This window comes from Mobula birostris, chromosome 10, assembly GCF_030028105.1.
Source record: "Mobula birostris isolate sMobBir1 chromosome 10, sMobBir1.hap1, whole genome shotgun sequence".
In the NCBI taxonomy this organism is placed as follows: Eukaryota; Metazoa; Chordata; class Chondrichthyes; order Myliobatiformes; family Myliobatidae; genus Mobula; species Mobula birostris.
In genome coordinates this window covers 63,541,988-63,557,811 of record NC_092379.1, presented here as the reverse complement: position 1 = coordinate 63,557,811, position 15,824 = coordinate 63,541,988, and the positions used below count along the sequence as shown (strand labels likewise).

The 15,824-nt window shown below is 38.3% G+C and overlaps 1 protein-coding gene and 1 long non-coding RNA gene across 3 annotated transcripts in view; one reads left to right on the top strand and one right to left on the bottom strand.

Annotated features, from left to right (window-relative positions):
• The window catches only part of LOC140204068 (connector enhancer of kinase suppressor of ras 2), an 807,212-nt gene that overhangs the window by 541,146 nt on the left and 250,242 nt on the right, over positions 1–15,824 (bottom strand). The window lies entirely within an intron of this gene.
• Positions 7,092–15,824, top strand: part of LOC140204069 (uncharacterized) — a 115,978-nt gene continuing 107,245 nt past the window's right edge. For both annotated transcript variants that reach the window (XR_011887514.1, XR_011887513.1), the window contains exon 1: positions 7,092–7,178. This is a non-coding gene — a long non-coding RNA (uncharacterized lncRNA). The remainder of the gene's footprint in view (positions 7,179–15,824) is intronic.

The following is a 15,824-nucleotide window of genomic DNA, read 5'->3' as shown; positions in this document are numbered from 1 at the left end:
AAGGCAGCCTCATGTCTTCCTTTAGCCCTTCTGATTTCTTTCTTAGGTGCTCTCTTGCGTTTCTTACACCTCATAAGCATCTCATTTGTTCTTACCTGCCTATATCTGCTATGCATCTCCTTTTTTTACTTATCCAGGGCCTCAATCTCTTGAAAACCAAGGTTCCCTACGTCTGTTATCTTTACCTGTTATTCTGACAGGCACATAGAAGCTTTGTACTCTCAAAATTTCCCTTTTGAAGGCCTCTGACTTACCAAGTACACTTTTGCTAGAAAACAGCCTGTTCCAATCCACTCCTGCCAGATCCTTACTGAAACCATCAAAATTGGCTCAGCACACAACCTTGAAGTGTGCCGCTGTTGAGTGTCAGTGAGGAGGAGATGTTATTTCTATCTGCACTGACTGTGGTCACCTGATGAGGCAGTCAACAATCTGGTTGCAGAGGCCCAGGTTTTGAAGTTTGTTGATTAGTACTGAGCGTATAATGGTCTTGAATGCTGACCTATAATCAATAAACACCAGCCTGATGTAAGTATCGCTGTTGTCAAGGGGGTCCAAGGCCAAGTGGAGAGCCAGTGAGATCGGATATGCACAAATGTAGTCAAAAGCATATATAGCAACATTTGAACACTATGGCTGTGACATTGAAGAAACACAGTTTTTATCTTTGACCTGTACCAGATAAAATAGGCATGGCTTAATTACATAGTGGTTCCGGTGTGCTCCAGCTTCTCAACCAGGCCACATTGTCATTCAATAATTAATGCTGAAGCAGTCAATACCACAAGATTAAAGCGTATATCACTGTGTGTCATTACTTTATTTGTCTTTCTCTCACTGTTGCGCTCTCTCTCTCTCTCTAAATAATAATTGGCTTTATCTTAATAAATCAAGCAGGCTGCACACTCCCGGGGGCAGTTCTTTACTCTCATGTTACTCCAATTTTAGACTATCTGTCACGCTGACATGGTGCCGACCTTTATTTGCAATCATAATTTCAACCACTCAAATCAACCCTAGCCCAATGTCATAAACCTCATGTCAAAAAAACTAAGTAGTAAGTGGCCAATATTGGGAACAATTACTCTGACCTCCAAAGGCATCTAGAAAGTTCTCATTATTCCCTGCTCAGCCTCAATGTTCCATTTCCAAATGCAAATCATCTCTTTTGCAACATGTTCACGTCAGAATCAGAATCAGCTTTAAAATCACTGGTATGTGTTGTGAAATTTGCTGTCTTTGTGGCAGCAGTACAAATTAGAGAAAAAACTGAATTACAGTAAATACATACATTTAAATAGTTAAATTAAATCAGTGCAAAATTTAAAATTGAATGAGGTAGTGCTTAAGTGTTCATTGTCCATTTAGAAATCCAATGACAGAGGGGTAAGAAGGTGTTCCTGAATAATTGGGTGCGTGCCGTCAAGCTCCTGTACCTCCACGCTGAAGGTAGTGTTGAGAACAGGGATGACCTGAGTGATGGGGGGCCCTTGATGATGGACACCACCTTCCCTTTGAGATTCAGGAATCCACATTGCATTTCTAGAAAGTAATGCCTCTCTGGGAAAAGACACAGATTCAGAAATGTAAATACAAGCCACCGATACTGGAAATCCAAATAAAATACAGAATGTGCTAGAAATATTCAGCAAGTTTGGCAGCATGTATGGAAATTGAAACAACTATTTTCAGAAATTTTAGACATGAACCAAAGAAGCATGCACAAAATAGTTCAGCTCAGTTGACCTGTGCCAGGTTACGGGAAAAGAATTTTCCTGGATTTCTAGCAAGACTATTGCCAAAATGTGAATTTACGCAGCAATACTTTACTACTGATGAGCTCTTACAGTGCTGGTTCTCAGTGGGAGCCATTGTTACAAATACTGGCACTCAATTTAATTAACTTTAACTGGAAGCAGTAGATGGAATTCATTCTTGACATACAGAGGGGCATTATGGCACCTTTGGAAGATGGGAGGTAAAATGATTGAACTGCTCAAGATCTCCAATGTCCAGCCTACAAAGGAAAGCTGAAAATCTCACATGCAACAGTGGAGATATCTGGCAAACTGGAAAATATGTCACTGTCAATTTTCTGCTGCAGACTACTCAACTGCAGCTCAGTTAAGCACATGTCATTTGACTTACAATTGGATGGGCTTTCTACCTCTCATTTCTCTCTGAGAGCTTTGCTCACACTATTTTGTAGCATACTGTATAGCTCTGTTCAAAAATAGCAGCATAATGTGATTTTGAAATATTGAGCTAAATGATAAAATTATGAAAAAGGAAAACAACGATCAATGTTATGCCCATGAGTTATGAATTTTGAAGAGGTTAAAAAGAACAGAGCTGTAATGTAAGCAAGTCTGTTGAATTGTTGATATGGCCTGATGTATAGAATAATGATTTGGCTTTTGCAGATGAAACACATATTTTGCAATCTGAAAAGTAAGCCTGTTAAACTTGATTTGTTTAGTTGAGCAGAGAATGGGAACTGCACATCTGTTCGCTCGAAGAGAAAGGTTTATACCAGCTTGCTTTCATCAGCTTGGGCAAAGTCTGTAAAACAGCTTGCTACTCAGTTGGGGATCAACTGAAAAATCTTGGTGAAGTCTGGACTTCAGAACTCAAATTTATAGCTACATGATTAAAAGAAACAGAATAAATAGATAATGTGCTTATGTACAAGGATTTTTTATTTAAAGGTATCAATATTTAGACAAGGACACAGGAAATTTATTGATCAGTCTTTGGCTGATGTTTCATGGTGACTCTGTGGCTAAGAATAAAAGCAAATCATAAAGCAAACAGAAAACCTACAGAAATTTGTCGACCTCAGTCCAGTAACTGCTTCCTTCCACCTAATTTAGTGATGAAATACTACAGATCATCAAGCAATGAAGTTAAAGCCAAATGACACATAATTCAGATTCTTGGATCATTGGGATCTCTTCTGGGGGAAGTATGACCTGTTCAAAATGGACAGATTACACCTGAACCCGAAGGGGACCAATATTCTGGCGGGAAGATTTAATAGAGCTGTTAGGGAGGGTTTAAGCTAATTTGGCAGGGGGATGGGAACCGGAATGATAGAGCAGAGGAAGGGGAAAACAGAAATAAATCTAAGATAGTGAGCAGTAAAATGTCGGGAAAGACAGGCAGGTGACAGGGCAAATTTGTAGCCATTGGGATGAGTTGCAGTGCAATAAAGCTGCAGTGAAATCAAAGCAAAATGTACCAAATACTAGTCTTAAGGTGTTATACTTAAATGCACACAGCATAAGGAATAAGGTGGATGATCTTGTTGTACAGCTACAGATTGGCAGGTATGATATTGTGGCCATCACTGAGACCTGGCTAAAGGATGCATGTCTCTGGGAGCTGAATGTCCAAGGATACACGGTGTATCGGAAGGATAGGAAGGTAGGCAGAGGGGGAGGCATGGCTTTATTGGTAAGAAATGATATTAAATCATTAGAAAGAAGTGATATAGGATCGGAAGGTGCAGAATCTTTGTGGGTTGAGCGAAGAAATAGCAGGGGTAAAAGGACCCTGATGGTAGTTATATACAGGCCTCCAAACAGCTGCAGTGATGTGGACTACAAATTACAACAGGAAATAGAAAAGGCTTGTCAGAAGGGCAGTGTTATGATAATTGTGGGGGATTTTAACATGCGAGTGGATTGGGAAAATCAGGTCGGCACTGGATCTCAAGAGAGAGAATTTGTAGAATGTCTGCAAGATGGCTTTTTAGAACAGCTTGTTGTTGAGCCCACTAGCGGATCGGCTGTACTGGATTGGGTATTGTGTAATGAACCAGAGGTGATTAGAGAGATTGAGGTGAAGGAAACCTTAGGAGGCAGTGATCATAACATGATTGAGTTCACTGTGAAATTTGAAAAAGAGAAGCTGAAATCTGATGTGTCGGTATATCAGTGGAGTAAAGGAAATTACAGTGGCATGAGAGAGGAACTGGCCAGAGTTGACTGGAAAGGGACACTGGCGGGAAAGACGGCAGAGCAGCAGTGGCTGGAGTTTATGAGAGAAGTGAGGAAGGTGTAAGACAGGTATATTCCAAAAAAGAAGAAATTTTCAAATGGGAAAAGGATGCAACCATGGCTGACAAGAGAAGTCAAAGCCAAAGTTAAAGCAAAAGGAGAGGGCATACAAGGAAGCAAAAATTAGTGGGAAGACAGAGGATTGGGAAGTTTTTAAAAGCTTACAAAAGGAAACTAAGAAGGTCATTGAAAGGGAAAAGATTAACTATGAAAGGAAGCTGGCAAATAATATCAAAGAGGATACTAAAAGCTTTTTCAAGTATATAAAGAGTAAAAGACAGGTGAGAGCAGATATAGGACCGATAGAAAATGATGCTGGAGAAATTGTAATGGGAGATAAGGAGATGGCGGAGGAACTGAACGAGTATTTTGCAACAGTCTTCACTGAGGAAGGCATCAGCAGTATACCGGACACTCAAGGGTGGCAGGGAAGAGAAGTGTGCGCAGTCACAATTACGACAGAGAAAGTACTCAGGAAGCTGAATAGCCTAAAGGTAGATAAATCTCCCGGACCAGATGGAATGCACCCACGTGTTCTGAAGGAAGTAGCTGTGGAGATTGCGGAGACATTAGCGATGATCTTTCAAAAGTCGATAGATTCTGGCATGGTTCCGGAGGACTGAAAGATTGAAAATATCACTCCGTTATTCAAGAAGGGGGCAAGGAAGCAAAAAGGAAATTATAGACCATTTAGCTTGACATCGGTGGTTGGGAAGTTGTTGGAGTCGATTGTCAAGGATGAGGTTACAGAGTACCTGGAGGCATATGACAAGATAAGCAGAACTCAGCACGGATTCCTTAAAGGAAAATTCTGCCTGACAAACCTATTACAATTTTTTGAGGAAATTACAAGTAGGCTAGACAAGGGAGATGCAGTGGATGTTGTATATTTGGATTTTCAGAAGGTCTTTGACAAGGTGCCACACATGAGGCTACTTAACAAGATAAGAGCCCATGGAATTACGGGAAAGTTACATACGTGGATAGAGCATTGGCTGATTGGCAGGAAACAGAGATTGGGAATAAAGGGATCCTATTCTGGTTGGCTGCCTGTTACCAGTGGTGTTCCACAGGGGTCCGTGTTGGGGGCCGCTTCTTTCTACATTGTAATCAACGACTTGGATTATGGAATAGATGGCTTTGTGGCTAAGTTTGCTGATGATACGAAGATAGGTGGAGGGGCCGGTAGTGCTGAAGAAATAGAGAGTCTTCAGAGAGACTTGGATAGATTGGAAGAATGGGCAAAGAAGTGGCTAATGAAATACAATGTTGGAAAGTGTATGGTTATGCACTTTGGCAGAAGAAATAAACAGGCAGATTATTATTTAAATGGGGAAAGAATTCAAAGTTCTGAGATGCAATGGGACTTGGGAGTCCTCGTACAAGATACCCTCAAGGTTAACCTCCAGATTGAGTCGGTGGTGAAGAAGGCGAATGCAATGTTGGCATTCATTTCTTGAGGAATAGAGTATAGGAGCAGGGATGTGATGTTGAGACTCTATAAGGCACTGGTGAGACCTACCTTGGAGTACTGCGGGCAGTTTTGGTCTCCTTATTTAAGAAAGTATGTGCTGACGTTGGAGAGGGTACAGAGAAGATTCACTAGAATGGCTCCGGGAATGAGAGAGTTAACATATGAGGAACGTTTGTCCGCTCTTGGACTGTATTCCTTGGAGTTTAGAAGAATGAGGGGAGACCTCATAGAAACATTTCAAATGTTGAAAGGCATGGACAGAGTGGATGTGGCAAAATTGTTTCCCATGATGGGGGAGTCAAGTACGAGAGGGCATGACTTAAGGATTGAAGGACGCCCTTTCAGAACAGAGATGCGAAGAAATTTTTTTAGCCAGAGGGTGGTGAATCTGTGGAATTTGTTGCCACGGGCGGCAGTGGAGGCCAAGTCATTGGGCGTATTTAAGGCAGAGATTGATAGGTATCTGAGTAGCCAGAGCACCAAAGGTTATGGTGAGAAGGCGGGGGAGTGGGACTAAATGGGAGAATGGATCAGCTCATGATGGGGTGGTGGAGCAGACTCGATGGGCCAAATGGCCGACTTCTGCTCCTTTGTCTTATGGTCTTATAATTAATTAAAGAGATTTACACAATTCCAAGCAAAGCAAAATTCAAGACAGCATAATGTGCCTGATCTGAATCCACTTGTACCTTCACAAATGATTCTCCAAAGAGATAACTATAAGTTCTATCTGGGTGGTGTAGAACTAATTATCACTGAAAGAAAAAGAACAGATAGGTAAGTTATTTTGTCAAGGAAGCAACCAGTGAAAAATCACGAAATGGGAAGGAGCAATGGTCTAGCCCAATTTAATCCATATTGCCACCAAGTACTTCATCCATAGCTCAGATACACCAATTACCTTACAGAAATATCATCTGTTAACATCCTGAAACACATTACAAAGGCACCTCCACTTACTTAGAAGTTTGTGACTTCCTGTTGGCGGTGGATAGAATAACAGCATTTTACAGCCACCCCTAGTTTACTTTACTTTTCTTAGTTTCCAACCTGATTTGACACTCTGCTAAAGGTAAAAAAAAAAGAAGATTCTTTTACATCTTTGGATTCTATTATTGAATTGATGCAAAAGCACAGTAAGGAAGCGTCCGAGGAATTTCGGCGACTCAGAAAGGAATCCTCCGAAGAGTTTCAACAACTTGGCTCTGAAATTAAACAATTAAGTACAAAACTGGATTCTACTCAGGAAACCTTAACTGAGCACGATAAACGAATAAAAGAGAATGAAGAAATCCTGTCGATTCTGGATGAGAAAATGGATGACCTGCAAAAGCGTTACGAAGAACAATCCAAGGTTAACAACAAACTAAGACAGTAGATTACTGATTTAGAAAACAGAAGTAGAAGGAATAACGTACGAATTCTTGGTCTTGAAGAGTTAACTGAAGGCGATCGTCCTACAGAATTTTTTACAAACTTTCTGGTTCAGTTATTTCCTGATATTTTAAAATCAACACCAATGATTGACCGAGTGCACAGTATACCTGGGAACAAAATGTTTGCAAGCAAATCTCGTTCAGTGGTAGTCGCTTTTCATGAGTTTCAAGCAAAGGACTGTATAATTCATGAATCTCGTCGGAAAGGTATGATTGATTTTAATGGAAAAAAGATTAGAATCGCTGAAGATTTCTCAGCAGAGATTATGAGGGAACGTGCTAAGTTTAAAAGCATCATGTCAGAGTTCTGCAAAAATGATTTTAAACCTTCTCTACGGTATTCGGCAAAGCTCAGAATTACACTGCAGGATAGATTGCAAAAATGGTTCCTTTCGAGTCTCTAGGCTCAGGAATATTTAGAGTCAGTAAAGTGATTGCTTATTATTTGCTACATGAATAACTGTTTATTTCACCTTCGCTAAACTTTGTACTTAACTCTTTTTGAACTTTTTAAGGATTTATTTTGAGAGTAGGACTTTAATGTGTTATTACTTTGTCTGCTAAGTTTAAAAGTGTCATGTTAGAGCTGTTTAACAAAAACTTACATGAATAATTGTGTATTTTGCCTCTGGTGAATGTTGTAGTCAATTTTCTTTTAGAACTTCTTAAGGTTTTACTTTGAGATTAAGATTTTAATGAGCCAATATTCTGTGTGTCCATGTTATTTTATATCATACTTACTATCTAGAGTTTTTTTTGATACCAGAATTAACTGTCTCCTTATTATCTGTTGTTTTGACTAGGTTGGAATACTCTAACCCTGTAATTTACTTGGAGCTAAACCAGTGGGATTTTTTGGGGGATGTCATTATTAGTTGTAGGCGTCGACTTTCTTTGGTTGACTTTCTCTCTTTGGGAAGGGGAGGGTGTTTTTTTTCTTGGAAGCTGTTTGGGATTTTTAGTCAAACCTGTTGTTTGGTTTTCTTATCTCATAGGTCATTGTTTAGTTTTATTAATCTTCTTAAGGATTACCATTTTAACTTTTTTTAAATAATAATAAAATAGATTATAATATTAAATTATTTAGTCTTAACATGAAAGGATTAAATCATCTTTTGAAACGAAATAAGATTTTTGCCTATATTAAAAAATTAAAGGTCCCAATTATTTTTTACAAGAATCACACATATGCTATTCTGATAACTCACGCCTTTTTAGCCAATGGAGAGAATCCCACTTTCATTCAAGTTTTCAGACCAAAGCTAGAGGTGTTTGGATTTTTATAGAAAATGCAGTTCCCTTTGTTCAACACAAGGTTGTTTCTGATACTAATGGATGATTTGTTATAGTATCAGGGAAATTAGAGAATAAATTGTTGGTATTTGCTAATGTTTATGCCCCAAATATAGACGATCCAGGATTCTTTGAGCGATTTTTTTTTGTTTTTGCCCGATCTGAGTTTGTACTCATTGGTGATGGCAGGAGACTTTAACTGCTGGTTAGATCCAGTTTTAGATCGGCCTTTTTCTAAATGAGCGACACTTAATAAATCAGTTTCATTTATCCATTCAGTTTTGACGAAATGTGGTATTGTTGATATATGGTATTTCTTACATCCAGCAGATAGAGAATACTCGTTTTCTCTCATGTTCATCATATGTATTCCAGAATTGACTTTTTTTTTTATTGATAACCAAATGATTCCATTAGTTTGATCTTGTGAATATAAAGAGATTGCTATCTCTGACCATGCTCCTGTGCTTTTATCTAGAAACCTTCCTGGTTTTCCTCAGACAAACAGATTCTGGCATTTTAATTTAACTTTGTTATCTGACAAGGATGTCTTAATGTCTTGGAGAGGCAAATCACTCTTTTATTTTAAGAGAATACAGTGGAAGAGACTTCCAGCCTTGTCATATGGGATGCGTTTAAAGCATATATTAGAGAATAAATCATTTCTTATACTGCAAGTGTTAAGAAAAAAGCTAATAAAGAGAGAATTAATTTAGCCAATCAGCTGAAACAATTAGATGAAGAATATGCTTCGACTTCAGATCCTGTTTTATATAAAAGATGGGTTGAAATTAAAACTAAATATGATTTTTTATTAACATACCCTATTGAAACTGAACTCCTAAAGGATAAAAGTCAATTTTATATTCATGGAGATAAAATAGGTAAATTATTGGCTAACCAAATTAAAACTTCTAGTGCTAAATGACAGATTAAAGAAATTTATAAAGCTAACGGCATTAGGACAACTGATGATTTCGAAATAAATGATACTTTTGGAGAATTTTATTCCAAACTTTATAGTTCTAATATTCTTAAAGATAATACTGTAATGGATAATTTTTTAGACCAAATAAATATCCCTACGCTTTTTGTTGATAACCCAAAACAGTTGGATCAATGTATTTCTCACAAAGAAATACCTGAGGCTGTACGTTCACTGCATTCAGGAAAAGTTCCAGGTCCTGGTGAATTTTCTGGAGAATTTTATAAGGCTTTTTCTTCTTTGCTTATACCTAATTTATGTTCAGTTTTTTCAGATTCTTTTAAGTCAGGTAGGTTGCCGCAATCTTTTTACGAATCTTCTATTTCGCTTATCCTTAAAAAAAATAAGAACCCAACTGAATGTTCTTCATATAGACCAATTTCCTTACTTAATGTTGATGCTAAAATTCTATCTAAAATTCTGGCCCATCGGATGGAAAATATCTTACCATCTATCATTTCTGACGATCAGTCTGGTTTTATTAAAAATCGATATTCTCATTTTAATACTCGTTGATTATTAAATGTTATTTATTCTCCTTCTAAGGAGATATCGGAATGTGTGATATCATTAGATGCTGAGAAGGCTTTTGATCGGGTTGAATGGCATTATTTATTTAAAATCTTAAAAAATTTAATTTTGGGTCCAACTTTATTCAATGGATTAAATTACTGTATTTATCCCCTTTTGCTCAGGTTCTTACTAATTCTCACAATTCTAAACTATTTAAACTTCAACGTGGAACCAGATAAGGTTGCCCTTTGAGTCCTTTGCTTTTTGACCTGGCTTTAGAACCTTTAGCTATTACTTTTCAAGAATCTAATGATATCACTGGTATTTTACGGAAGGGTACTATCCACAAAGTTTCACTTTTTGCGGTTGATTTATTGCTTTACATTTCTAATGTTGAAACTTCATTACCTTCTGTGTTTTCTTTACTCTCTTGTTTTAGTCAGTTTTCTGGTTATAAACTGAACCTACACAAGAGTGAACTTTTTCCTTTGAATAATTTGCCATTAACAAATATTAACCTTCCTTTTAAAGTTGTAAGAAACCAATTCATTTCTTTGGGTGTAACAGTTACTAAGAATTATAAATACTTATTTTAAAAAATTTTCTTTCTTTGTTAAATTATATAAAAAGAACATTATCAAATTGGACACCACATTTGTTAGCATTGATTGGTCGAATTAATTCTATTAAAATGAATGTTTTACCTATATTTATATATCTCTTTCAGGCATTACCCATTTTTATTCCTCAATCCTTTTTTGACTCTCTGGACTCTATTTTATCCTCCTACATATGGAAAAATAAATGTCCTCGATTGAATAAAATCCATCTCCAGAAAGTTAAAAAGAATGGAGGTTTAGCTTTACCAAATTTTAGGTTTTATTACTGGGCAGCTAATATACGGAATCTTATGTTTTGGTTATACTATATTAATCACGAGGGCTGTCCCAGGTGGGTTTCTTTAGAAGATAACTCAGTTAATAAATTGTCTATTATCTCCCTTTTGGGACCTTCACTTCCTTTATCCTTAAGTAAGATAACTGAAAATGTGGTAGTCAAACATACTTTGAGGATTTGGATACAATTTAGAAAAGACTTTGGTTTATTGAGATTCTCCCTTTCTAGTCCCATTTTTTAAAATTATTTTTTAAGCCTTCTATGACTGATGTAATTTTTAAACAATGGGAAAGATTGGGCATTACATGATTCCAGGATCTGTTTGTGGGAGGAAGTCTTTCTTCATTTGAACAATTGTCAATTAAATATAGTTTACCAAAAAACCATATTTTTCGGTACTTACAAATTAGAGATTTTCTGTGATCTCAATTGTATACATTTCCTAATAGTCCTGATAAGAACATATTAGATGAAGTTCTTAATATGAAATCATTCTATAATGGTTCAATGTCCAATATTTATAATATGTTGTTGGGAATGAGAAATGATTCTTTAGACAAAATTAAAAATTTTTGGGAACAAGGTTTACAGACCTCAATTTCTGAAGAGAATGAGATTTTTAAATTGGTTAATACTTCATCTTTATGTGCTCGTCATTCCCTCCTACAATTTAAAGTGGTTCATAGGGCTTAGATGACCAAGGGTAAGTTATCTCATTTTTATATGGATATATCTCCCTACTGTGATAGGTGTAACAATGGAGAAGCTTCGTTTATTCATATGTTTTGGACGTGCCCAAGTCTTGGAAAATATTGGAAGGAAGTATTCCAAACCTTTTCTGTGCTCCTTAAAGTAAATTTTAAGCCTAATCCTTTGACTGCCATATTTGGTATTGTTTGAAGGAAAGATATCATTTTGAAGACATCTGATCTGCACATTCTGGCTTTTATCTCTCTTATGGTTAGGAGGGCGCTTTTGTTTAAATGGAAGGATGCTGTTCCACTGAATCATGCTCAGTGGTTACGGGATGTTATGGCATGCCTACATTTAGAAAAGATTCGTTGTTCAATTTCTGAATCTAACCAAGATTTTCAAAATTTGTGGGGGCCGTTTTTAAATTATTTTCATAATCTTCGACTTCTTGTTAAAGTACAGAAGTTGGTCAATAGCATATTTTATTATCTGATAAGTTTTTTTTTCTTTTTTTCCCAAACAGCTTCGACTTTGGTAGTGGGTGTAGATCTTTTTTTAATAAAATTTTTTATATTCTAATACACAAATTACAATCAATATGAATATAGAGTAAGGAGTTCATTAATGTGATTCAATATACTGCATCTGGTATTTTTTTGTTTTATAATGTGTATTCCCTTGGACTCTGTATTCTTCTATATAGAAATCAATTAAAAAAATTGGAAAAAGAAAGAAAAAAGAAGTTTGTGAAGATCCAGTATGTCATTTAAAATTTTGATAAACTTCTGTAGATATGCAGTGGAGAGTATACTGAATGGTTGCATCATGGCTTTTGAAGGGAAAAACCTAAAAGGGTAGAGGATACCTCACAAGTAAAGCATTTCCCACCATTGGGCACATTTGGAAGGTGCATTGTCACAGGAAAGCAACATGGGTCATCAATCTCACCCAACCTCAGTGGAAAAAGCCTGCTTGCATTTGCACTAATTATACCCCGAATAAATTTGTACATCTCTCTCAAATTTCCCCTCAACCTTCTATGTTCTAGAGAATAAAGTTCTAACCTATTCAATCCTTCCTCATAATTCAGGTCCTCCAGTTCCGCAAGATCTTTGTAAATTTTCTCTGTACTCTTCCAATCTTATTTACATCTTTCCTGCAGGTTGGCGAACAAAACTATACACAATACTCCAAATTGGCCTCACCAACATCTAAAACAACTTCAACACAACAACCTAACTCCTGTACTCAATACTTTGATCTATGAAGACTAATTTACCAAAAGCTTTCTTTATGGCCCTATCAAGCTGTGATGCCACCTTCTATGAATTATGGACCAGTATTCCCAGATCCTTTTGTTCTACTCCTCTGTGTCCTATTGCTCACTGTGTAAGACCTATCCTGGTTGGTCCTACCAAAGTGCAACACCTTATACTTGTCTGCATTAAATTTCATCTGCCACTTTTCAGCCTATTTTTCCAGCTGGTCCAAATCCTACTGCAAGCTTTGATTGTCTTCCTCACCATTCAACCCCAATCTTGGTAGTCACAGGCCGCAGTCAAAGAGCCAACCCATCTACTAACACTCTCTGGCTTGTCCCACAAAGCCAAAGTCTAATCCAATTTACCACCTCATCTTGAATGCCAAGTGACTGAACATTCTTAACCAACCTCCCATACAGGACCCAATCAAATGCCTTGCTGAAACCAGTGCAAACAACACCCATTGGCTTGTGTTCGTCAACATTCCTGGTAACTTCCTCAAAAAAAAACTCTATAAGATTGGTTAGACATAACCTACCACACATAAAGCCATGCTGACTATCCCTAATCAGTGCCTTGGTATCCAAATACTCATATATCTGGTCCTTTAGAATACCATCCAATAACTTTCCACTACTGATGTCAGGCTCAATAGCTTATAATTTCCTCATTTATTCTTAAGAGCCTTTCTTAAACAGCAGAACAACATTGGCTATCTTCCAATCCTCCCAGTTACCAAGCATAACTTTGCCAGAAACCAGCCTGTCCCAATCCACACTTGTCAGATCCTTTCTGATACCATCAAAATTGGCCTTTCTCCAATTTACAATCTCAATCCACGGACCAGACCTATCCTTTTCCATAATTACCTTGAAATTAATGATCACTAGATACAAAATGTTTCCCTACACAAATTTCTGTCACCTGCTTTATCTCATTCCCTAATAGGAGATCAAGTATTGCACACTCTCTTGTTGGGACTTCTTCTATGTACTGATTAAGGAATCTTTTCTGAACATATTTGACAAACTCTATCCTATTTAGTCCTTTTACAGTATTCGAGTCCCAGTCAATGTGTGGAAAGTTAAAATCACCTACGATCACAACAATCTGCGAACCTGCTACAAATGTTTCCTCCGTTGGGTGGTCTATAATATAACCCCCTTAAAGGTCATATCTCTCTTATTCCTCAATTCCACCCAGAATGCCTCACTAGATGAGTTCTTCAGTCTGTCCTGACTGAGCACTGGCATGACATTTTCCTTGACTAGTAACACCACCTCTCCTCCTTTAATTCTTCCCGCTCTTTCACGTCTAAGACAATGGAACCCCAGAATATTGAGCTGCCAGTCCTCCCCCCTCCTAAAACCAAGTCTCACTAATGTCTACAATATCAAAATTCCAGGTGTTGATCCATGCCCTGAGCTCATCTGCCTTTCCAACAATACTTCCATTGAAATGAAATATACACAACTCAGAAAATTAGTCCTAGTCCTACCTAGTCCTTTGATCCCTGACTTTGTCTGAGGTCTGATCAACATTTGTCTCCACAACCTCTCCATTATCTCCTCTGGCGCTTCGGTTTCCATGCCTCTGCAACTCTAGATTAAACCCCATTCCTCCACCGCACCCCCCCCACCCCGTGAAGTACTAGTAAACCTTTCTGCTTGGATTAGTCCTCCTCCAGTTTAGGTGCAAACCACCTCTTCTGTACAGGTCCCACCTTGCTTGGTTGTGAGCCCAATGATCCAAACATCTGAAACCCTCCCCCCAACACCAATTCCTTGGTCATGTATTAAACTGTATAATCTTCCCAGTTCTGATCTCACTTGTACTTATCATGGTTAACAATCCTGAGATCACAATCCTGGAGGTCCTGTCTTTTATCTTAGCATCAAATTTCCTGAATTCACCTTGCAGGAGCTCATCCCTCTTCCTACTTATGTCCCTGGTGCCTGTATGGATGACTACCACTGGCTGGTCTCCGTCCCATTTAAGAATGCTGAGGACTTGATCCGAGATGTCCCGGACCTTGGCACCTTCTATCTGGGAATCTCATTCTCATCCACAGAACATTCTTTCTTTTCCCCTAACTAATGAATCCCCCACCACCACAGCTCGCCTGTTTTCCCCCATTCCCTTTTGAGTCCCAGAGACTTGACTGCTGTGATTTTCCTTTGCTAGGCCATTCTCCCATCTTTCCCCAACAGCATCCAAAGTAATATAACTGTTGTTAAAGGGGATGGCCACAGGGATACTCTGCATTGGCTGTTTAACCTCTTTCCCATCCTGCCACCCACCTTCTTGTGTCCTGCACCTTGGGTGTATCTACCTCTCTGTATGTCCTGTCTATCACCCTGTCACCCTCCCAAATGATCCAGAGTTTATCCAGTCTCAGCTCCAACGCCTTAACATGGAGTGTTAGACGATGCAGCTGGATGCACTTTTTGTAGGTGAAGTCATCAGGAACATTGGAGGTCTCCTTGCCTTCCCACATCCCGCAAAGGCAGTATTCAACTGTCCTGACTGGCATCCCTACTGCTCCTACTGTACAATTATAAAGAAGGAGACAATAAATAAACTGAAAAAAAACTACCTACAGCTTTTCACCTTCTCTCACCCAAGCCTCTCCTAGCTGAAGCTTTAAGATCTAAAGCCCCTAATCCCCATTCTAACACTTTCCACTCCAACAATGGCCACTCCGCTTGCCCCTGCCTTATTTTTATTGCCCTTGCTGATAAATACCAATCTCTAAATGGCCACTGTTCACAGAAACTCTCACGCTGCTGCTTTTGAATGCACACTCGCTGACCTGTGTGAGTCACCTCTTCCCTCGCTCCCAATCCCTGATTGGCTGCTGTTCAAATGTCACTGCACATTTGCGATGCTTAGCATATAGGATACAAACAGAAGAATGTTATTCCTCGTGCAACACTAGCATGGGAAGTTTTCGTTGAAAGTGATCAGATTCTTCTGCTACAGAGATACAACATGGCAACATTTGGAATCGGGCTTTCATAATTATTTATTTGCTGCAGCTGACCTTACACCTTTGCAGTGTGCTGTACAATAGTTCTGAGCATACCTCGGAGTGCAGGGTCAACTTTACACTATATTTAACTATGAGTGAGGTGCATTGATTGGTTTTAGGGGGAATGGTGATATTTACAACTGAGGCCCTTTGAAAGTTTTCACAGAGGGTGGTGCATT